Genomic DNA, 25739 nt, shown 5'->3' on the forward strand with positions numbered 1-25739 from the left:
GTCGCTACCCAGTTAACATGTCAGGACTCAGAGGGATTAGGGAGGCAGCCCTTTCAGAATAAGTTACAGTGAGGCTCCTGTCCTTTTCATGTATTATTCTTTAATGTAGGTGGTGATTATTTGGCTGTGATTAATTGATGAAGCCCATTGGTCTGGTAAGTGGTGCCGAATTCACCATTCCTCACTTTTATTTCTCTCAGTAGGGTTCTGCCACTTAATCGGAAGGATCTGCTTCCTTCCAGGCAATCTCTCTGTGCAGCGTTCTGGGGCAGAGGGACTGTTCTGGGTGACCCACCTGGACCCTTTCACAGCTCTTGACTCCCTGGTCAGCAGTGGGTTTTGCATCCTGTCTTCTTGGACAAGCCCTGTGCCCTGTGCCCCCCAGCCAGGCATGTCCGAAATGCAGTGGCACCCCCTATACAAAGGCTTCCTGTTGCTCCCCTTTTCTCTCATATCTGATTTTCGAGCCTTGCTTTCTGGTACCTTTAACACCTGTAGCTCCCGGCCTGGCTCAGTTTACTTCTAGGTTCAGCTGCCTGCCAAGACGCCAGGTGACACTCGGGGCTCTTCAAGGCCGCTCCTGCCATTGTCTCCAGCTGTGGGGCCCAAGAAACCACACACGTGAGATGCACAGTCTGATACGGCCGGCTCTGCCCCTCTGGGTAAGTGATACCAAGCTCTAAAAAAAGGCAACAATGAGAAGCGGATGTTGGGGAGAGGGGACCTGCTGGCTGCTTCTTTTGGGCACTGCCCCATGGGTGTCAAACACCCTGCTGTGTGCAGGCAGCTTCCGCCTCCTAGGAACTCTATGCCCACGCAGTCCTCCCGGAAGCTCCTGTCCCAGCTCTCTGGGCTCCCACGGAGGAATCCTCTCTCACAGTGGGTTCTTGGGAATGTCAGATCTGATAGTCTTGGATTTGAAGCTGGGCATGATTTTTAACATTTTAGATAAAGCAAGCAGGGAAATGATTTGTGAGTACAGCTCTGTGTTTAAGCACAGGGCGAGGGAGGTGTTTTCTGCTTCACTGCATGACTCCCCTTCCATACACCCACATGTGCATGCAGGCACACACATGTATACACAGAGGTGCATGCATCCATACACAGACCCACACATGTACACATACAGGCCCACACACACACATAGATAGACACACACACTCCCAGGTACACATGCAGGTGCACACACCCATGCACACACAGGTACACGCACAGACACACACTCTCTCTCCCACAGCTTTCTAAACAAAGGCTCTGCCATCAGACTTTCCTACCCTGGACTCCCGGTTTTATGAAGAAATAATTCCTTTTTTTGCAAAGCAGAATTCCCCCCACCCCATTATAAACTCCTACCATTCAAATCTGTAATTGGGGGAGTAACAGAGCTGTGGCCGACTTATCTTTTTAAATGCACCAACCCCGGACGAGCCATCCTAAAAATGTGTAATTATAAATAAACCTTCACCTATGTCAGCTGGCGGGGTTTTTAATTACTGCACTTGATGTCAATCAAGGCCAGCTCTGGGTGTGCATGTTAGGGGGCAATTTCAGAGGAATTTTGCGGACATAAGCTGTTCGCCTTATTCTATTATCTGCATTTAAAAGGGGAGGGGAGGAGATAAGGCGACAGCCAGGAGAGGAGAAAGAGCAGCTCATGGAAAGAAAATGGTGGGGGAGGCGTTTTACCAGGGCTGCAGCATCCTGCCTGGGCTGGGGAGGGCAGATACTGGACATTTCTCCTAACCCAGGGCCCCACACTGCTGGCCCCCTCTTTGTCTCCCAACCCTTTCTTGCAGGAAGATAAGGAGGGAGCTGGGAGTGAGGTGTATATTTGCTGATGGAAGGGGGTGGAGGGGGCCCCTGCTAATCATGTGGGGACAAGGCGGGGATGAGGGTGGGGGTAGGATGAGGTGGGGAAGGAGAAGATCAGGAAGAGCAAGAAGTGTGGGGGGGAAGCGCTAAAAGGAAAAAAAATCAATTGATGCATATTCACTTTCTCCTCCACTGCGGATTCTATCCGAAGGAAACACTGAACTTTGTAGTGTTAGCAGCAGCTGAAATTTAGAATTATTGTTTCCTTCTAACAGAAGACTCATTTTCCACGGCCGCATTTGCAGCATAATAAGCTTTTTGTTATTTTTTCAATTAGAGTCAATTGACCTAACAAAATGCTTGGCAATTAAGTGATTTTTGTAATGGTCCGGGGGTAATTTAGTCGAGCTTGTCAGCTGTGTTTCACGAAGCCAGGCTGTCTTTTTTTTTTCCCACTGCCTCTCTCTCTCTCCCTCTCTCTCCCTCTCTCTCTCTCTCTTGAGCATAATGGCTCATAATTTCGAAATCTTTTCCTTCTGTTTCCCTCACAATAATTCGCAATTACAGGAAGTTGTTGGAGGTGATTTTTTTTCTACCTTGCCTTTTGAGTCAGTAATTTTAAATAAAATGTACATACTTATAAAAAGGCAGCTATTACTGAAATCACTTTTTGTGTAAACTCAATTATTTCATGAATAGTGACACCAGCTTATACTTGGTCCCACTCCTGAAGGCTGAGGCATTATTATCTTCAGGGTAAAAGGGTTGGAACATTCAGAACACTCTTTCCAAATCAAACCAGCATTCAATAAGGTAAACACGACTTCAGGAGAGCAGGAGGCGGCTGGGTTACCTGGCCATGAAAAATAGCAACCTCCGGGCAGCCCTCATCTCTGTTTTCTCCCCTGGGCAAGGACTGGACTTTGGCTTCTCATCCTCTGATTTATGAGGAAATTCCTCATTTGCCTAATTGATTCATTTTCTTAAGACGACATCTGGAGTTACATTTTCTTTAAAAGGCTGCAGTTAGAGCTGATGACTGGCTCAGATGTTCCTTCATTGTATTACTATCTGTTTATACCTATCTTAAAAAATATATAATATTATGCACGTATCTGCATACGTGCATACGTACAGAAATAGCAGAAAGACGTGCTGATGTTTTTTCAGACAAATTCGCCTAGGAGGTAATGTGAGTCGTTATCAGGATTCATCTTTAACCTTTAGGAGGCTCATGTACATTTTCACATTGCCTTATGTGTTTGAAAATGATCTCTGCCTTCTACTCCTGAGTTACAATCCCTTGTTGACTTTAGTTGCCCCCACTGTGAAAAACAACTTAGCAGTAGCCCACTTCGTTCCTTGGTAAAAATATCCCCAGTAGGGGGCAGTAGAAGAGCAAGCCAGCGGAACCCCATTTCGGCTGGCCCTTTAACAGGGCCAAGAATTCCCCGCTCTGGGAGACCCATCCTCTCTTGGCTCCCGTTGGAACGCAGAGTTGGAAAGATCCATTAGTACAGAACACTGGTTTTGAATTGGTCTTCCAATTCTGTCTGGATAACATCTAATCAAATGCTCCTCCCTCTCCTTTTAGGTTTTATATCTTTTCAAAGTGGTTCATTGAAAGCTGTGGCTGTTGTCAGCTGGGTGCTGGGAGCACTGAACAAATTCCCTGCCTAGGTTGTGTAGACAACGTGGGGAATGGGAGACCCTTGGGATCCTAATGGTCTCGCCAGGCCTACTGAGACAAGTGTCCAGTGCCATCGGACCTGTGCTGATGCAGTTACTTACTACCACGTGAGTTTGACCATCAAAATTCTTCCTACATTTCAATTCCCCCAACTCTAAAATGAGGAGGTTGAGCTTGATACCATCTCAGAACTGTTCCAGCTATAAATTGCAAACCAATCAGGTATTAATTAATTCACTCATCCACTCTTTACAAGATGTACCCTGATCTGCAGAAGACATTCCTGTGTATAACAGAGTCATCATATTCTTGGGTTTGATTTGTTCTGTTTTAAAATATGGAATTTTTGTTTAATTCCAAATGGTTTTCTTTATTCTTTTTGTTGTTGTGCAATTTACCCTCAACCAAAGAAAGAATAACGATAATTTGGAGAGTTAAACTTATTTCATAGCTTTTAATAGGTATGTGATTCCCACAGTGACTGACATCTTACTGTATTTTGAGATATTTGGAAATCTTTACCTGTTTCCCCAGTGGTCATGGACAGCCTTGGGCTTGACTTGGTTTAGATTCTCAGACACTGTGGTTTGGACTGGGCTGGGGCTGGGCCCAGCCTCTCAAGGCTTTGATTAATCCACTGCACCTCTCATTTTCCTGACTATAAAAGAGAAGCTACAGTTCTGAATAAGCATCTTGCAGAAGAAAGAAGCCAAAGCAGAAAGTATTAAACTTTCATCCAGCACCATAGGAGAGATGTAGTTATTAAATTTCAGCTGCTTATCAAACTGATATGAAAGTCATTTTGCATGATTGCTTTGCATCCTCAAATCTTCTGCTTTTATTTGCAATGCATCTCCGTGCTTTCTTATTAGAAAAATACTCAAAGGATAAAAAAGCTGATAATATTATTCGGTTTTGACAATTAGGTAGAAAAAGCATTCAAAGAAGTGCTTTTTTATTGCAGCTGGTAATACTATTGGAGGTCCTCCTGATAGCAGTCTATACTGATGCTACCCAAGGTGACACTGGTTTTGTCTTTTAATTGCCATGTACTGCTTATGCTGGATCTGGGCAAGGGAGGCTATTTCTAATCTTTGCATTGGGACATAGGACTCTAGCTTATATGACAGGTTCAGCTTATCCTGAACCTCTTGCATTTGCTCACTCTTGACTTTATGTCGTGTCCACTGCTCTCACTTGTATTGGGCCTAGGATGAGGACTTTTGCTGACTATTCAACACACCTTTGTTGAATATTTACTGTGTGCTGGGAAATGCCTTAAGACCCAGAGATGTAGCTTCAAGCCACAGACCATCTACAATTGAATTTTATCTCCCCTTTTTCAATTAAATCATCAGAGTTCACTTTTAAATTATATGCACATATAAAATTCTAAATTATGTATACATTTATGCACATAAAGGTATATGATTTTTTCATCATTTCACTATCTTTTCGTGGTCCAGAGAATGCAAAAATGATTATTTTGACTTATTAGCCAGTTCTATAGACCTTATTTTACTTCAGCCTTTTAAATAGCTCTATGAGATAGAGACTCATTTTCTTTTGACAACAGAGGAAAGTGAAGCTTAGAGGGGTAAAGAGACTTGTTCAGGATCATACAGGTGGTATATGACATCTATGTGATTCAAGTCAGGTCTGTGAGACTATAAAACAGTGCTATCTTTTGGCCTTAGCTTACTGCCAGCATCTCCGTTAGCATCTCTCACCAACAGTCATCAATGCCCTTTATTTCCATGTGTTCAGATTCTAGCAAGGTAGGGAGAGACCTTAGCACAACGGGCATCATCACCCAGTAATAGACATGAGCACCAAGGCTTTGGGAGCTGAGACAGAGGAGTAGGAGCCCCATGCGCCAATATCTCTAAGCCCCACACTTTCTGCTTTTTGCAAGGAAATGGACATTGCTTACCACAACCATTAGACTGCTGCTGACAACAAGGGAGATGCAGCCACTGAAATCTAATTCTGGAGAGCTAAAGGGACCCCTGTCGGAAGAGGGAAGTGGTAGCTGTGCCCCATGGAAATAGCTCAAACTGAAAGTCAAGGAAGATCCTAATTAATTTAACAATAATTTGTTGAGGTCCCACCATGAGCCAGACCTGGTTCTTGGTGCTTCGGATAGCAGGGAAACACATGAAGGCAAAGATGCTTGCAACAGTGGAACCTATGTTGTAACTGGGGAGTCAGACTAAACAGCAAGCCACAGCACAACATGTCAGAAGACAGTGTGCTATGGAAAAAATAAAAGTAAAGCTGGGTCAGGCAGAAATGGGGAGCAGTTTCAGTTTTCATATTAAATACCCTGATCAGGAATGTGAGATCTAGCCCCAGATATGTCTTGCGCATCTTTTCCTTCTGGGCTTCATATTTCATGAACCAAAATTTCCCAAACTTGATAGATCTTAGGAATCACTATGGAGGAATGCGGTTTTTTAACTTTATCGAATCCCAGGCTCACTTAGGGATTCAGACTACCAGATTCTTCTGGATCTGGAGCCTCAGAATCTGCATTGTTTAACAAACCAGCCCAAAGTATTACAGAGGTATAACTATATTTAAGAAGCTCTGGACTAAAAGGCCAAGAGTACTCTAAGGGCTCTAGGGTGAATCCTCTCTGTTCATCATCTCTGTGACCTTGGGAATATTATTGAACAAAGAGGTATTCTTTAACTCCTGTGGTTGTTAATGTGGGTTAACTAATACAACAAAAGTTGGCAAAACACCTAGCCCAGGTCTTGGCACATCATTGGAGCCATTTTTTTTTTTTTTTCCTATTCCTCCTCGTGGCACTAACATCAAATCATACCTCGTTGAAATTATGAACACAAGAGAAAGCCATTTGAATAGAAGCAGCAAGCTCTATAAAGGCTGAGAAAAGAGGAGAATAAAAAATTCGTAAGGTCAGGCATACTGAGTTATGCCTGTAATCCTAGCACTTTGGGAGGCCAAAGAAGGAGAATCTCTTGACCTCAGGAGTTCAAGACCAGCCTGAGAAACATAGCAAAATCCCATCTCTACAAAAAATTAGCTGGGCATGGTGGCACATGCCTGTAGTCCCAGCTACTCATGGGGGTTGAATTGGGAGGATCACTTAAGCACAGGAGGCCAAGACCGCAGTGAGCCCTGATAGTACCACTGCACTCCAGGCTGGGTGACAGAAAAAGACCCTGCTGCAAAAACAAAAAGAATTTGTAAAGTGGTTACTCTGCCAAGAGAGAAAAATAACTCTAAGCCATAATTTTGGCAGAGCCCATTTTACCAATGGGGTTGAGAATATATGCATTCAATTAGCTGGGATGATGAAGAAAGGATGAACCTTAATATTCTCCACAGTTAATGCTCTCTATATTGGATGGGGTCTGATTTCCTCCAGGTTGGGGGTGATGGGAGACAGTGATCACTGAGTCTAGCTGGCTCAATGTCAGTGAGAACTGTTGCTATCTCTCCTGTTTGCACAAAAACCTGACATTCTGCCTTTGCCATAGAATTGTCTGTGTACTAAGCAGAAAACTGTATTTCATTCATCACTTCAGTTTCTTACAAAACTGAAATTGTATTTAAAAATTAAAAATGAAACAGAAATACAAGTGCCAAAGAGCACACAGCACAAAAATATTCATCCATGCAAGGGAGTAATCATCTCTTTCACCTCTACCTCCCAAGCAGGCTCCTCCGGCTCCCCGCATCACTCCTTATCCTTTTACCCTGCTCTATGCTTTATAGGACTTATTCCCACCTGATATATCATCTATTTCATTTGGGGTTTTGTTTGCTTGTTTGTTTTGCTGTATATCATTACTTTCTCCCTCTTTGCAATATAGCGTCTTTGCTCACTGCCCCATCCCCTAACCTACCATGTTACAGGTGCTCAAAAAATATTTTTTGAATAAATGAATCTCAACTCACTCCAGTTTTCCTACTGGTGGAATGTCACGGATCTAGTTATTCTCTCTTATAAATTCATCTAGGCCACTAAGCTGGCACAATCATAGTATTAAAGGCAGTTCAAAAAAGAGAGAGAGAAAAAAAATACAGGGAGAAGGAGGAAAGTAGTAGGAAATTGAGCATAAAGGCATTCAATCCAGCATTATCAGCTTTATAAATTATATGTCAATGTCTGTAGACTCCATGTATCTTATAACTTAAATTTTAATTTGGGGCACTTTTTTTGTGCCCCACAGTAAGGGCAGAGCAAGATTTTAATGGCCAAAGGCTATTTGCAGATTTGCTTGCAAAATTGCCAATTTCAAATATATTACAGGGAATTTGGACAAGACCGAAATATCTTTGCGATGAGTCAAATATAGAGTTTATTTTTAAAAACATACTTTGATTAATTTCAGGTACCTAATTATCTCCTCAATTTAACAACTACTTCTGTTTAAATGACAGCTTTTAAAATATTTGACTCTAATAAACCTCCCCTGAAAACTTGTTATGCTATTAATTTGATAATACTTTTTGTAAAATGGAATGTTCATTTGGTAAAGACAACTCAGTGTGTGTCTAAAAAAGTCAATCCTTGCAAGAATATGATACAAAATAGTATTTTACTATCTCACTACTAAAATGACTGTACTGAGTGTCCATCCCCTCTGCTCTGATGGCGTAGGGTGATGTTTCTCTGAGGCTGGGGACTGGATGACTATCCCAGCTGAAGCCCATCCAAAGCCCCCAAGTCTCTAAGGACTCCTGTTGTAGAAGTGATTCTCACTGCAGTCCAATCTCATACCCAAATACAAGTTGAGAAACTCAGACTTATACCCTTTTCCACGTGTTCTTGACAATAATGAAAAAGATTTTTGTAGTATCTAGATATGTCTTCCTTTCATTAAATCATCATTTGATGGTCAGCAACTAGAGAAGACTACAGAGAAACTGTGACTAAGAACAAATGGACTTCTCCTTTCCCATGAGATGTGGTATGTGGAGTGGCTGCTTGGGAGTCAGGTTTAGATTCTAAGCATAGTTCTGCCAATGACTGTTGTGCTCAAGCCCTTGTAGCTACATCTGTAGAATGAGAATATGGGACTAGCATTAATATTTTATCAGTTTATGAAGATAAAAAAAAATCACGGTGGACCACCTCTTAGACTTGTAAATTCAAGCCAGCAAGCATTTATGCATTGGACATTCTGTGCCAGGCCAGTTTATAGTCCCTCTGCTAAGTGGAATTAAAATATATAATACACATATGTGTATGCCCATGTGCACACACACTCACACACAAGACAGTGGCTGCCTGCGGGAGGATTGCAATCTTCAGGATGCTGTCAATTGGAAAGATAGTATCATATAGAAGAAAAAAAGTAGACTTCTGGGATTCAGATCTCAACTCCCCCCATCAGCATCTTTGCCCTGGCGGACAAGTTGCTTATTTGACCCAGAGTATCCTCAGCTGAAGAATAAACGGATATAGGAATGTATGCATTATGAGGTCATTACAGAGATTAACATAGTCTTTTTTTTTTTTTTTTTCTTTTTGAGACAGAGCCTCACTCTGTTACCAGGCCAGAGTGCAGTGGCACGATCTCGGCTCACTGCAACCTCCACCTCCTGGGTTCAAGTGATTCTCCTGCCTCAGCCTCCCGAGTAGCTGGGACTACAGGCGCCCACCACCACACCCAGCTAATTTTTTTTTTTATTTTTAGTAGAGACGGGGTTTCACTATGTTGGCCAGAATGGTCTCAATCTCTCGACCTCGTGATCCACCCGCCTTGGCCTCCCAAAGTGCTGGAATTACAAGCGTGAGCCACTGTGCCTAGCCAACATAGTCTTTTTTAATAGACCATAATATATAATACTCCCATGTACACAATAGGTGCTTGGTAAAGAGTGGTTGTGATGACTGTAATGATGACAATGATGGCAATGAAGATAGAAGGTTCTAGATTGAATCTTCCCATAAATGAGTTGGCCAGGACAATAGGAAATTGCAGCTCAGAAGCTGTAACTTAGGGACCTGAAGGCTATGAGTCACCACTTTGCTTCGTGCCTGTCAGTTCATTTTTGAGAATCCACAGAAATAGAAATGTTCTATCAGACCAACTTGGATTGCCATCTGGCCCACACATTTTCCTGGCACGGCCCGAAGGCCAGCACTGCTCTTCTCCCCTCCAAGCAAAACCCCAAGTTTAGCAGAACAAAATCTGCTGCTGAAATGCATCAAGCACAGCATCGGTTCATTATCACGATTAGCATATTAGTAGTAGTTATAAGGCAATTAATGTTAATAATAATTGAATCTGTGTTAAGATCATTAATATAACTACTAGTTATTACAAATGGCTGGTATCCTATTTAATAAAAACAGAAACAGTAATAGGGAGTGCTTCATACTTTTCAAATGGCTTTCACATTTCTTCAGCTCAGTGACACTTCTTTGGAGATATTATTATCCTTAGTTTCTCTTCGGGGAAATTGAGGTTTGAAAAGTTAAGAGACTTATCCCAGATCATAAACTAACATGCAGAAAATTTGGAATTAGGAATTCCACCTTTCGACTACTGGGGTAGCAAGCCCTGGAGTTTGAGTAGAGAGAGGAGAGACAGGTTCATCAAGTAAAGCACTGTTTGGCGCAACCACTGAGTATAACAGGATGCCAGGACCGGAAGAACCTTGGTGTCCATCAGATTCAATACTTTTATTATACAAATGAGGAAACTGAGGCCCAGAAAGATGAATTATTCGCTGCCAGTGAATAGCGTTGTGATACAAATTTCAAATTAATTTTTATGTCAGAGTCCCTTTATGTAGTCTCACTATTGAGCCCCCAAAGTGACCTATTTAAAAATTTTCCTGTGAGCTGAAAACCAGATAATCAAGTTTGGTAAAAGTGTGTATTAACTTATCGATTTAGCTCTAAAACGTACCTAGTTGTATTTCCCAACATGTGTCTCTTTTAATTCTGTGGCATAGTATTAGTTATTTTGTTAGGATTCCTTGGATAATTACATGTGAAATATACTGGGTTAAAATGTGACTTACACAGTCTCCGTTTTTGTTTTTATTGCTGACCTTTTTATTTTTTTCCTGTGTTTCCATCCATGTTTGACCATAACATTATTTGCTCTCAGAAAACTCCTTGAGACTCATGTTTAATAGATAACACAATTTGGGGAACTTGGGGGCAGTGGGATCTCTTGCAGGGCTTTCATACATTTATTTGTAGCAGGTATTCTGATATCTGAAAGTCTGCTGGGTTTGCTTCTGTGACCAATTTATGTCAGATTAAGGTCTGAAAATATCAACTGCAGATATGAGGGGAATCATAGCAATCTTGTTTTATTTTAACTCACAAGGACATTAGCAGCCACCGAATCCACACTATGGAAGATGATTCCAAACTTCTTTTTCAGCCCTAAACCCCTAATGAGTGGCACACGTCCTCAATCACTGTTTACTAAGTGCCTACAGTGTGCCACTTTTCACACCATTTCTGGCTATTTTTGGCTCCTTCTGGATCTGGGTGTCCTGCGGTGAGACACCTGAGGAGGAGGCATGTACAGAAGGGAGAGTATTTATAGGTTTGGGGCTTTGAAATTAGGTAATTGTACTGGAGCAAATAATTTCTAACAATATCATAATCTCTGAAGGTGGCCAGATAAAAAAAGGTGTGAGTGAAAGCTGTCATTTCTTCTACATCTCCTGGATTGTGTAGCTACTGGAAAAAAAAATTCTTATTGAAGAAAATTAAGAATAATTAGAGAAGAAATGAGAAAAGTCAAAAGGATTTGGCCGAAAGCTTGGTAACATTTGCAATTTTCCTCCGAGAGACATTTGTTTTACTACTAACCCTTAAAATGCACAGGCTTTGAGATGGAGGAGTTAGTTCTTACTGATCTAAAGTTTGGCTTCAGCTGTGTCAGTCTCAAAAATCTGTTTGTTTGTTTTATAAGTTTTTAGGAAAAAAATGTTGACTTTGAAAATTGCATGAGAATAAAAAGTCCAATGAACAATAACTTTCTTTCTCAAAGACCTATACATATGGATTTTTTTTATTTTGCATTCAGGACCACATTTTCAGCCGCTTTTCCTCCCCCAGTCTCCTCTTTAAATATGTAAAACTCTGCATGCCTCTAATTGTTCCTTCAGTTGTCCACTTGCACCTTCAAATTATGGGACAAGTGGCCAATTGGGCCTGCAATTGGCTAATTGCACCGACAATTAGCCAATTGTGGGTATAATTAGCTGCATGTAGAATTAATCATATGCATAAAGTGGGCGTCCACTCTTTGAAATCATAGAACTAAATGTGTTCTAGATGCACATCTGTACTCGGGCACAAAAGGGACACAGGCGAGAATCCTGCATGAATCACTGTTAAGAGAATCATTAAAACAAATCTGGTGCTTGGTTAAAAACGCCACATTATTCAATTCTGAATATTAGGTCTACTTGCTTTCTTTATAAGGAGATTGGTATGGACAAGGCAAAGAAGATAAAATTCTCTCATCGGAAGCTTTCTGCAAGAAAATATCCTTGCTGCTGTCACCCTCCAATTGCATTTTTTTAAAAATTAAATGGTTGGATTTATGATAGAGTTGGCCAGTTGTAGCAGGTGGACTCTGTCACTCGAGTCTCCATAAGGAATCAGTTTTAGTTTGGTCCAAATACTTGCCACAATGAGACATGTTCCATCTCAGTCACATTTAGCACTCATGTTTCTTAGTCTGGTTTGTGCCTATTCTTGGGGAGACAAGGGAACCACAGGCAAAAGTGGTATCCCAGGATAAACATATTGAATGTTTTCAAAGCAATAATTTTATCTGATAGCAAGCAAGATAAAATAATTTTAAATTTCAAAGTAAAAAACAGAAAATTTTGAAAGCAGTTAAAGTTGTAGTGGTTAAAATCTCTCCTTAGATTCATTATTTATTAACTCTGAGACCTTGAGCAATAATTTATTTAACTTTCCTATAATCTAGTTTCTTCATCTATAAAAATAAATTAATATAAATGAGTGATAACTACCTCATAGGGTTTTTTTTAGAACTAAATAAGGTTATTTAAAATTACATAACAAAGGTGACAGCATGGAGGGAAGTAGACAGAAAGAAAGAATAAGAGAGAGACATGAAAATCCAAGACTCAATAAATCAAGACATTAATATATTAAAAGCACTGTGATTTCCTTATATAAATAATTATTTTTTATCTCAGAATTTTGCCAAACAAAAATGATCAAATATCAGTCTTTTTTTGGTAATACTATTACTAGCCACTAAAAAATACCAGTCTAAATCAAAAATGGTCAGTGGACGCCCATTGACCACAGAGCAAATTTCAGATACTTAAGCTGATTTCACTCTTCATCATGGGCCCTACACTTCCCTTCTACTCTAATCTTTTATTTATGGAAGACCCTTTCAGAAATGTACCCATACTCCAGGCAAGCTTGTTTACTGCCTGCCCACCATGCTACCCACCCTTATGTTTAAATTGATCATCATTGGCATGAGACAAGGGCTATGAGAAATGCATGGGGGCTATATCCAGAGTTAGAGGTTTTGAAGGAGAGAGTACTGCAAATAAGAAAACATTGGCTGATAATAGAGACATGTTTCTTTATTACCTAGATGGAGTCTTTTTTTTTTTTTTTTTTTTAGATGAAGTCTTGCTCTGTCACCCAGGCTGGTGTGCAGTGGTGCGATCTTGGCCCACAGCAACCTTCACCCCCTGGGCTCAAGCGATCCTGAGTAGCTGGGTCTACAGGCATTCGCCACCATGCCTGGCTAATTTTTGTATATTTAGTAGAAATGGGGTTTCACCATGTTGGCCAGGCTGGTTTAGAACTTCTGACTTCAAGTGATCTGCCCACCTTGGTTTCCCAAAGTGCTGGGATTACAGACGTGAGTCACCGTGCCCAGCCCAATTTTTTCCTAATTTCTAAATTTTGGCTGGGTTTTGAACATATATCATTACTTCATGCATAAAAAATACACACACGCCATATGTATTTCAAGAAAGGAAGAGAGGTAGGATAAGAAGTACTTACTTTTACATCAGGTACTTTTACAGGTGTTGTTTCATTTGTTTTTCAAAATAATAACATTACATATGAAATAATTGCCCAGTTTCTGGGATAAGACTACTGAGCCTCTGAGAAGTTAAATGATTTTCCCCCAGTCATATAATAGCAAGTAATAAAGAACCAGCATTCAATTTCTTGTACATATATCTCAAAAATTTACATTGAACAAGCTTGATAAACATAAACCATTAGAGACTTAGAATTATAAAGAAATATTACAATTGTACTTCATGTTCAAACGTATATAACAACCTGTCTAAGAATAAGCACCTCAACAAAAGTGTGCATTTGTGATTTTCTAGATAGGTATTAGTTTGTGTTAGGAAATTCTACAGAGGATCATGTTGATGCTGAGGTCACATTTTGGGTTTTCTTCAAAATTGAATTGAGCCTAAAATCTGGATTTACAAACCAATGTCTGAATTCCTGAAAGAACTCAAAGCAAGTCAAGGCCAGAATGATGTCCTCAATCTCTATGCCATTGCAGAGCCCAAACTCAAGAGAAATGCACAAGAGATGACTTATTCATTGAACACACTTTTCTAGTTGGCCCTTTGTCCAAGCTGACTGGTGGACTGTTCATTGATAACATATTTGATGTTTCACCAAATATATTGTCTGCATTTAAACAAATGTACTCTTCATGCCATCATTCTTGACCCGCACTTCCAATGTTACCTCTCTATGAATTCCCTGGCTGGGCTCGGTGGCTCACGCCTGTAATCCCAGCACTTTGGGAGTCCAAAATGGGTGGATTACTAGAGGTCAGGGGTTCGAAACCAGCCTGGCCAACATGGCAAAACCTTGTCTCTACTAAAAGTAAAAAGTTAGCCGGGCATGGTGGTGCATGCCTGTAATCCCAGCTACTTGGGAGGCTGAGGCAGGAGAATCACTTGAACCTGGGAGGCGGAGGTTGCAGTGAGCCAAAATCGTGCCATTGCACTGCAGCCTGGGCAACAACAATGAAACTGCGTCTTAAAAAAAAACAGCAAAAAAGAAATTCTCCTTGTCACCTCAGGATAGATCTAAATAGTTTTCAATAGTCTTACACTTCCCGGCTTATAATATGTAACTATTGTGTTCTTATCTGTATCTGTCAGCTGTGCTGTAATGATGCTGTGTAACAAATAACTTCCAATTATTTGTTACCCCATGTTACATGCCAGCCTTGGGTAGGCTGAAGCTTTGCAGCTCTGTGCTCAAAGGCTCCCCTCCAATCTTCTAGTGGAATGTGGATCTGCTTCCTGGGTCTTCTCATGTTGGGACCCAGGTTAAAGGACGATCCCCTGCCTGCTGAATATTGTTTGTTCATGGCAGATATCACGAATAAGGGAGTTGGCTGAAACTCTCACTGCCTCTCAAAGCTCTTACATAAATGAGGTTAATGTTACTTTTTTTTTAACATCCCATTGGCCAAAGAAAATTATACAATCAACCTCAATGTCAAGGAAATGGGATATAAACTCTTCAGAACTGCAAAAGTGGAGGGGAAGTAAATATTTATGTACAAAGAACAAAATTGATTTTGTTATCTATCTACATATTATGTTTCTCCCCCACTGATCAATAAGGTAATGGGTCATAAAATAGATATCTGTCTTCCAATCTGTTATTTCTAGTATAGAGTATGTATCCAGAGAAAGCTTATTTAATACTTGAGTATGTCTTTAGATTCACTGGTAAAGGAGTAAAGGCATTAAATGGTACTTTCTAAAATGGTTAAATTGTATCAATATTTAGCTTTTTACATTTCTCTCTCTCTCTCTCTCCACACACACACACATCTTTTACTTTAATAGTGTCATTTTAAAGATGAAGAAACTGACTTAAAGAAATGAAGAAAGTCTGTGTCCAAAGTAACATAGCTAACAAGTATCAGGATGATAAATCATACAGTCTTATTGGACTGCAGGTCATATAATCTAACCCATAATCTACCTACATTGTCTTCTGCTTTGGTAAACTGGATGAAGCAAAAGAGCAAATGGTTTAAGCAAGAGTGTGTTAGGGGAGCTTCTTAGATGATGTGCCAGGATGTTAGAGTCAAGCAGGGAAGGTCATGCCATAACATTTTTGTCTTACTAGAAGAGGCAATTGTGAAGATACACCATGTAAGGGCATCCTTACCATAGGCATTAGCAGCAGATACTCTTGTAGGTTGAGGGATCATCTAGCAGTACTTGCCCAACTTTCTTACACTACAGCACACATAAAAAATGGTTTTATCTGTGTGACACTGCAAGAAACAGCAGATGTGTGAGCAATCTGGAAAGAGGTGACATAGGCCTATGAGGCCACCTAAAAGCACTGGGACACCCTGCTGAGGACAAGCCTACTGGAGATCGCCCCATGCTCCAGAAAGACACACACTCACTCCAGTGGGAACCAGAGGGGATGGGTAAAAAGGTTGGGATACAACCCATTCATAGGCAAGGTGACCTAACACCTTACAAGAAATATTTCTCAGAGGTTTACTAAGCACTCACGTAAATACTGACGAATTCTTTATTCGAAATTCAACTGACGGCATAGAATTGGAATAAATTACGGTATAATAACTGGTCTTGTGAGTCATTCAATCTGAGAATGTGAAGGACTTTAAATGTCATTATTCTGATTCCGCACTTCAGGGCTTGAACACCCCTATGTGTGCATTGCCCATTTGAGTCCTCAACTGTCCTCAGCACAGCCCAGAAGCTGAAACGTCTTTTCAAGAGACAATTTCTTTAATTATATGGGAGACTCTAGTTCAGAATCAATAAATTTTATAATGATCACTTGTTTTTTAAGCTTGCTCAAAAGGATAGGAGACTGCAGTAGCTGATAAAAATGTTATTACTCAGAGAATTGGTTATTAGCAGGCCAACGAGAAAGAGAAAGACAAAAAAAGGGTTGTTTTCAAAAATTAGAAAATATAAGGACAAAGAACCATGGTGTTCTGGCCCATTTGGTATAAGGGCGCCTCAAAGTCATGATTGTTTATCTAACTAATAAGTGTTATACACAAAATAAAGTTTGAAGAATAATTAAGTGGTTTTGAATATGTATTGCAAAGTTTTCCCACTACATTGAGATAAAACAAACACATAAAAAAAGACAATAGGAATAAATTTGCCTTCAGAGGGAGAAAGGGAAGGATTCACCCTTGTTGAAGTCCCACCATATGCCTGAGATTATCCACATGTTATTCCCTCTAGTTAGCATAAAAAGATCTTTTAGGTCTGTTTCATCTCATTTTTACCACTGAGGAGGCTGAGATTCAAGGAAAACCCTCTTGGTTAAATTTATATTGAGAGCCTCTAACCCAAGGGCTTTCTCTTCTAATGCCCATGCTGTGAGATGTATGGATAATATGGATAATCCTTGCATGTGAAAGTGTGTTTCCAGATGAAGTAAGAAAAGTTGAGGTTCTGGTATTAAAGATAATGTCTTGCAAGACAGGGGGTTGTTAACATTATGCGCAAAGTCATCTGCAAAACCAAACCCAGATCCAGGGCCCTTCCCTTCCTTGCTTAGCTGGTTGCAATTTGCAAGCTCCTTCCCCTAAGTGAATAAGAGAGGGAGGTAGAGCTTGGACTTCACATGCAGCCTGCCTGTGTGAGTGACCGACAGCAGGCTCACCCAAAGCATCAACTAAATTTTGCTTTCTTGTATGTATAAATAACAACAGCAATGTGCCACTAGCACAGTGCCATTTCATTTAATGATGCAGTACTGAACAACTTAATTAATCTTTTAGTCTCTGAAACATTCATCATAGTTTTTCAGGGGCTCTGAAAAAATATGCTTGCCTCTTGAAGCCATTGACACAGAGACCAGTGAGGAGTGAGTTGACTTTCCCTTAACAAATTTGCTCAGCTGTGAATCTGGGGTCTAATGCTTTTGAAAGTGGAATTTCTGTAGATGTTCGTCACGGATTTAAAAAGTAAAGACTGATTGCGTTTCTACGATGAGTCCCTACTGTGTGCCAGGATAAGCACCGGGCTATTTTACTTAAATGTTCTCATTAATTCATCACTAAAGCCCAGCGAGGCAGGTATCTTTACATTCATTTTACAGGTGAGAAAATTAAGTACTGGAGAGTTAAAGCTACTTCACCAAAGCCACATATCTAGCTAGGATTGGAACATGGGTCTGTCCAAAACCCTTACCAGGATCATGAAATTTGTAGTTAATTGTAACAATACTGATTATAGTTATAATTGAAGCAAAACTTACATACCATTGGCTATGTAAGTTATCGTATATTCATTTAATTATATGCCAGGCATTTCTGCATACATGATTTATTTGAATTCTCCAAATAATCTAGCAAGTTAGATATATTGTGCATTTGTATTAGTAGAATCATGATGGAATTCTTCAATAATTATTGTAAACCTTAGTCAATATGCAATATTAGTCAACAGCACTTTGCTCTTATTTATAAATACCAGAAATAATATTTAGTTAAAATTATTCCTTCATTTTGTAAAATGGCTCGATACCTAGTTTGTTGGCTTTTGTGATGTTTGAAAATGAGATAGGTTGTGACATGTGCATAACATAAGGTGATAGATAAATAACTAGTTTTAATGGGTAAATGATGGCATCTATACCACTGAGCTTTATGATGTCAGTATACAAAGAATCAAATGTATTTTTTCAGAGGGAACTAAGATACCTTAGTGCCTCCTTCCACCCGGACTCCCTTCTAAAGCTACTAACTGCAATATTGATCAGATCTTTAAAATGATCTTACTCTATGGCAGTGAAATTACATTTTAGGAATTTATCCTAGGAAAATAATCAGAGATATACTACACATTATAGAAAGATATTCATTGTTGGATTATTATAACAAAATACTGGAAACATCCTAAGATGGTGACTGGTTATATCAGTTATAGTGTATTCATTTAACTGCATACCATGAAGTCCTTGAAGATGGTATATACATGTACAGATACAGGCACACATACAGGCACATGAGTTGGCACACACACATACACACATCTATAGGCAAAAAACAGAAGAATACCAAGAACAATTTAACAGTGGCTTCATATTGGGTGAGGAGGGGATTATGGATGAGTTTTGGTAGTATGTGTGTGTTTGTGATTGTGCGCACACATGTGTGTGTGCGTGTGTGCCTGTGCCTGTGTGTTGTGCTTCATTAATCTTATTTCTGTTTTCCAGGTTTTCCTCATGAGTATGACTTCTCTAGTATGACTAGCAAATGAAGAATCATGCTGACATACTCTGTGGTGTAGCCCAATCCTGCTCTTAACCATGACCATTACTGTAACTCAAACAAAACATCCTGGAACTGGACGCACCTTCACAGCCTCAGTGAACTGCGTAGTCTCCTTGGTAATCATGGATATCTGGTGAATGCTTCCAGTTCTAAATGAAGCCATGATGCTGGGATCCATTAACAAAATCCAAAATGAATTTGTCTTAAACATTTGCAAGTGGATGGAGGAGAATCTCCACATTTCTCTGTGGACTGTTCAGATGGCAAAGCAACGATTTCTGCAGTGAAACAGGTTTCATACAAGGACACTATCAGTATAGGTAATATGCCTTTGTTGATTTAAACTCTTGATCATTTAGTTTTCTGCCAGTTATTTCCAGAAGAGAGTAATTTATGATGTGCAGAGTAGGCACCCTCAACAAGTTCACATAGTAGGGTATCTTAACATTAACAACAAAACAGGAGTCTGCAACATCAGATTGTAGCATTCCTCAGATTAACTGATTAAAACATGCCTATTAATGAAAGGCTTTGATGCATTAATTCAGTAACCTTTTAAAATGATTTGTTGCATTTTAATCCCAATAGAGTCTCTCTCTCTCTCTCTCTCTCTCTCTCTCTCTCTGTGTGTGTGTGTATTCATTTAACTGCATATCATGGAGTCCTTAAAGATGATATATACATGTACAGATACAGGCACACATACAGGCATATATATATATATATATATAGAGAGAGAGAGAGAGAGAGAGAGAGAGATTTGCATACACATGCTCTCTCCACACACACACACACACACACACACACACACACTAGCATGTAGTATGCTTCTATGCAAAATCTAACACTTATTTATATGAACAATGAACTTAACGAACATAAACTATTGAGCACTTACCATATGCACCAGGCACTGTGCTCAGTGTTTTGTAAATATTATTTTTGTCTAACTGCCATCACCTCTTTAACAAATGGGACACTGGCCTGAGAGGTTAGTAACTTGGCATGGTCACACAATGCACTTATCCCTGACCCTTGAGCCCATATTTCACATGATTAGGGATGACTAGTTACAGTTTTACAAAGCCTGTTTAGTCCCATAGAAAACCAAAAGGATGGAACCTATCTCCCAGTCATCTTGGGGACTTACATTGGGAACTTTCGCAAAGATGATCAACACAATTGTTTCTAAAAACTCTGGTGCAGACTATGGGAGGAGCCACCTGCTGAAAACTGAGGCTGAAATTCATACCTTGGATGGCTCTGTGATGCATGCAAGTATTTGCATGCTTGCCAGGATATTTAAAACATCCAGTTGTTTTGCAGCCTCACCTCATAGTGGGTCAGACCTGGGAGTCCTAGAAGAAGCAGTGTGGGTTGTGAGATCCCCCTATCCTGCACTCAGGGGCTGGCCTTGCCTTCCACTCACTGGGTCTACAACTGTGGGCGAGGACCTTTCTCTCTCTCAGCTTCAGTTTCCTCAGCAGCAAATATATCAGGCAAGAGGTTTGGGCTGTGTGTGCCAAGCTCTTTTACCCAAGGATCCTAAGACCTCAAAACAATGAGTTTTTATTCTCTCTGGCATCACCCACACGAGCAGAGGCACTTAAATGCCTCCACTTGAGATACGACTATTTACCAAAAGATTCAACAGCCTTATCCTCTTTCAGGCTAAGCTTTTTTTAGTTGTTGGTTTGTTGTCTGCTTAGGTTTTTGTTTTGTTTTGTTTTAGGAGGGAGAGGATATTTTGTTTTGTTTTGTATCTGATTCAGCTAATGTTCTAAGAATTAGAGTAGGATACTCATCACCTGGCCTCAGTTAGCAAGCGGCCTCCCTGGGATGCTCCCTGCCATCTTCTTCAGCACCCGCAGGTAGATGTTTTGTGTCCAGGCATCCTGGGAGACTGCAGGGAGGAAGAGCCACAGATATGGGTGAGACAAGCTACGGAAGCCCAGTCTCTGAGTCCAGGGGGTATCATTCTTTGCTGCTGCTTCTAAGGGGTGAATCTGCGTCGATCAATGCATTTGCTCCACTCTCCCCCTGCCTCTCCCTCAGTTAACACCCCAGCACACACAAAACCAACGAAGGTGATTATCTCTGCTAGCATAATTCCTCCCTAACATCTGCTTTCGCCCATAACACTCCACTAATTTTTCCCTCATTTCATTACACATAATTTTCTTTCAACACAATCTACATGTATTAAGTGGTAATGACTTTCCAGTTAAGAGCAAATCGACACCAAGGGACCCCCGTCCCCCCCACGGTTGCCTGCAGAGCCTGACTCTGGCTATTAGAGAGAAATTCGGTACCTCAGGAAGCTGCAGTGAGGTAATCAATCAATTAAGCGGTTAGGACATACATTATCAAACTTCCACAGTGTGGCGGGCAGGAGGCCATGCTGATCTACTTGCCATGATTTTTTAGGAATTCAAAAAAATGAATAAATAAGATGGAGAGCTATTATACAACCAGGCTATAATTTGCCACTCAAAGTCAGGGGCTGGTGTTGTCAGACTCAATGCTGCAGAGTAAATGGGGGGAACTGTGGTCCTGGATGTGCCCTCTCTGGGTGGGAATCATGCCTCTATTGTTTACTAGCATTGTGTCCTGGGGTGCACAGGGGGCTCCTGGGAGTCTGAAGTTCCTGCCCATTAAAAAGGAAAAGAGACACCCAGAATTACAACTGTAACTGCCTAGGTTTGCAGTGGGGATGAACTAAGACCATGCACATGGAAGCACCTAGCCCACAAGGGGCACTCAGGAAACCTTAATGACCTTACTCTGCCCGTAGACTTTGGACTTAGGAAATGTAAGGTGACCAGAGATCACCAAAATGCTGACATCAAACTTAGAATTAGTCACCATCATTGTCATCATCATCGTCATCATCATCATCATTTTCCTCAAGTTTTTGAAGAAAAAGCCAAAATGCATAGAATCCTGAAAATAAATTCAGAATATGTGCCAGTCCTTGCTCCCTTGCTGAATTTATATGTGTTCCCTTTGTACCCACATCTCAGTTAACCTCATCTGTAAAAATGGGTGTATTAACATCATCCACCATAGCAAGGATTATTGGAACACTCAAGAGAAATATATATTAAATTGCTTTGAAAATTGTAAAGCATAAACAAAATGGGATTATATATAATTTAGCCTACTGTTTTTTTTCCTAAACTTGATTCCTCCTGTAAATATTGCATGAGTCTGAAAAGTATATTAAATGGTTCAAAAAATAAGCTAGTTGCAAAGGCAGAAGGCAAAAAACAAAAAGATGAGTAAGTGTGACAATATGAAAATGAAATATTTATCAAATAAATAAACTAAATAGACAAAATATTTTTAATGTAAGTGTCAAATAATAATATGTAAATATGTTTATATGATACATAATATGTAAGTTCTAACAAACTGATTAAAAGGAAAAGATAATAAAATAGGAATTTTAATAACAGTATATAATGTTTACTCCATTACAAGCACTGCCCTAAAAGTTTTATGTATTTGAATTTATTTAACAAGAAAAAAATCAAATAAAAATCAACAAATAAAGAAACAAACACTGAGGCCGGGCATGGTGGCTCATGCCTGTAATCCCAGAGCACTTTGAGAGGCCAAAGCGGGAGGATCACCTGAGGTCAGGAGTTTGAGACCAGCCTAGCCAACAAGGTAAAGCCCCATCTCTACTAAAAAAAAATACAAAAATTAGCTGGGTGTGGTGGCGCACACCTGTAATCCCAGCTACTCGGGAGGCTGAGGCAGGAGAATCGCTTGAACCCAGGAGGTGGAGGTTGCAGTGAGCCAAGATTGCACCACTGCACTCCAGCCTGGGTGACAGAGCAAGACTCCATCTCAACAACAACAACAACAACAACAACAACAACAAAACAAAACACAAAAGAAAGAAAGAAACACAGAAATAATATATAAAAATGTTAAATCTCCTTATAGTCAAGGAAATGAAAAATGACATCGAGGAATTATGTTTTTTTTTAATCTATCAAGTTCAAGTTCATAAGGTTTTGAAAACTGCCATCACTGGTGCTGAGGCTTCAGGAAAAGAGATATTTTCTATACTGCTGGTGGACGTGTAAATTGATTTTTAAAAAATAGAAAAGGAAAAAAAACTTTTTGGGAAGAAAATTTCCAATATGCCTCAAAAGCTTAAACATATACCCACCCATTGACCCAACAATTATGCTTACCTGGAATTTACTCTTAAAAAATTAAGGGATGTTAGCAAATATTTAATGACAAAGATGTTCACCACATTGTTGTTTATAGCAGCAAAATCTTGCAAGTGGTAGAGTCTCATGCTGGGAGATGGTGTTCATTCACCATTCACGGAGCAGGTTCGCCGAGCACTTGCCCAGGATCAGGCCATGATCCAAGGGCTGACACAGTGCAGAGAGCGAAATAGACTAGGTCCCATGCTCGTGGACATCCAGTTATAGTGCAGGAAGATCTAACAAGTGGTGTTGTGTGCATGTGATGGAATACTGTGGGTCTGTTTTTGCAAAATATTTACTTAGGGCCTACCATATTCCAGGCACTGTTCTAAATCAGGACACAACAATACACAAGGTGAGGAATCTCTGCACTCCTAGAGTTTATGTTCTAATTGGGAAGAGAGAAAATATATAACTAAACATTGTGTGGCTGCAGTGTATTTCATGATGTGGGGAAGAAAAAAAAAAAAAACCATGTTCTAAGAAGTGAAAATGGCTATATGACAGGGCATGCAGTGTGAAGCCATTGTTGTGAATCAGCAAAAATAGGAAAGCTACGCATTTCTAAAATACTAGGAGGATTTACGCCAAGTCTCCAGATTTTGTTCTAATTTTTTTGCATTTGTTACTTTTAAAATAAAAGCAAAGCTAAACTGAAGCAGAGATTACTGATATATACATACATCAAGTCAATGCTTAGCTATTGCTTCTACTTCTAAAAAAGTCATTGGATTTATACTTTGTGGAAGCCTCAAGATTTGATTTCTTAATAACTAGAAACAATACTGAAAATGAGTGCTAGGCCATTCTCCCGATTTTGTTTTTCATAGCATAGAAGACTTATGTCCTAAGATCTGAAAAAAAGCCGAAGGCCTTAGGATTCATCTTCAACCCAGTACTCAGTTCAGAGTTGAGGAAATTTAGGAGACTTGCTCAATTCTTAAAGTAAGAATTGGGCCCTAATCAACTCAAAATGACTTGGCTTCACATTTTTTTTCAATGCACAACCTCACTATCTTCCTCTCTATGGTTTTAGTTTAATACTCAACATATTGCTACCTGCTCAGTATCTAAAATGACAGAAAGCAGGGAGAGGAGTAAAAATATCACCAACAATGATTAGCATTTCCATGATAGAGTCTACCTCTAAACAGAAGCAGGACAAAGCTAACTAAACTATTGTTTAATCTCCTTAGAATAGAAGTAGCTTCTCCGTCCTGTGCACAGGTAAAGGGAAAGTGAGAATGGGCATAACATAGGAGCTATATTTACCAATGAGAAATAAAGAATGTTTTATTTCTGAACTAAAATTGTTCAGGCCTATTTTGATCAAGATGTGGTTCTATACATGTGTAAATGCACCCTGAATTAACCTGGAAAACAGCAAGTTAGACATTGTCTCCCTTATCAACACTGATACTAGGATAATTATTTAGGATAATTATTAGAACATAACTGTAGGGCGCTTTGTGGTTTACAGATCCCACTTACAAACATCTGTCATGTGATTCTGCCAAGAACCTTATAGTGCCCATCTTGTGTCCAGTTTATAGGCAAACATGTTGAGGTTTTGGTCAATCAAATGGCTAACCTGCAGTCACATCTCAGAAGTGGAGCAGAGCTGATACAAACCCGCTGGCATCAGTTCATTGCTCCTTCTTGAAGGACAGAATGGGAAAAGGTTTTTTTGTGGGGGTGGATGGGGTGCGGGGAGGGACGGAGTTTCGCTCTGTTGCCAGGCTGGAGTTCGGTGGCGCGATCTCGGCTCGCTGCAACCTCTACCTCCTGGGTTCAAGTGATTCTCCTGCGTCAGCCTATTGAGTAGCTGGGATTACAGGCGTGCACCACCACGCCCAGCTAATTTTTGTATTTTTAGTACAGACAGAGTTTCACCATGTTGGTCAGGCTGGTCTCGAACCCGTGACCTCGTGATCCGCCCGCCTCGGCCTCCCAGAGTGCTGAAATTATAGGCGTGAGCCACTGCTCCTGGCTGGAAAAGGTTTTTTATAACAGCTTTTGGATTGAAAATTCTTGTCAGAAATTTGGAAAGGGGGTGCAAAATCAAATGAGGAATTTATTTCATTGCCTTTTTTTCTTTTCCTTCCTTCTTTCCTTTCTTTCTCTCCTTCTTTCTTTCTAACATAACCAATAAAACCTATTGTATGTACTCTAAAAATCCAGCTGTCTGTTTTGTCTGTCTTCTAAAACCTTTCACTTTGTTTATTTTTTAGACCAAAATGTCTTTACTCAGCCAGCTTTCCAAGCCAAGCAGGGTTTCAATTTTTTAAGAAGTAAATTTTAACAGGACAATATGGAAGCTCCGAAGAACAGTAGTCTACGAAAAACAAATTGTTTATTTGGCCATTTGTTTTAAGACAAAAGTAGAAACACTGGGCTGAATAGAGACAGGAGAGGCTTTGGGCAATTTCCTCTGAGACCATGAGACCGGGCAGGATGAAATGTGAATAGAAAACATGCCAGATGTATGCTGCGCAAATACAAACACAACTTTCTATCGCACACTGATTTGGTCATCCCTTTTTCTTTTTCTCAGAAGCTGATGCCTCCATTACTCTATGGAGCTGGAGAATACCATCATATGTAAAGTGATCCTAAAGGCCCCTTTGCACCCAGCCAATCCTAACACACAAATCCCTTCCACCTCTCAGGGCTTGTGGTGCACAGTTTCTCGCCCTGGAATTTTGTCTCAGC

At 40.2% G+C, this 25739-nt stretch overlaps 1 long non-coding RNA gene across 1 annotated transcript in view; it reads left to right on the plus strand.

Moving 5' to 3' along the window:
• The first annotated feature begins 451 nt into the window (after positions 1-451).
• The window catches only part of LOC129049974 (uncharacterized), a 30675-nt gene continuing 5387 nt past the window's right edge, over positions 452-25739 (plus strand). The window contains exons 1-2 of the long non-coding RNA XR_008513453.1: positions 452-662; positions 3407-3724. This is a non-coding gene — a long non-coding RNA (uncharacterized LOC129049974). The remainder of the gene's footprint in view (positions 663-3406; positions 3725-25739) is intronic.

Source organism: Pongo abelii, chromosome 15, assembly GCF_028885655.2.
Source record: "Pongo abelii isolate AG06213 chromosome 15, NHGRI_mPonAbe1-v2.0_pri, whole genome shotgun sequence".
NCBI classification, from domain to species: Eukaryota; Metazoa; Chordata; class Mammalia; order Primates; family Hominidae; genus Pongo; species Pongo abelii.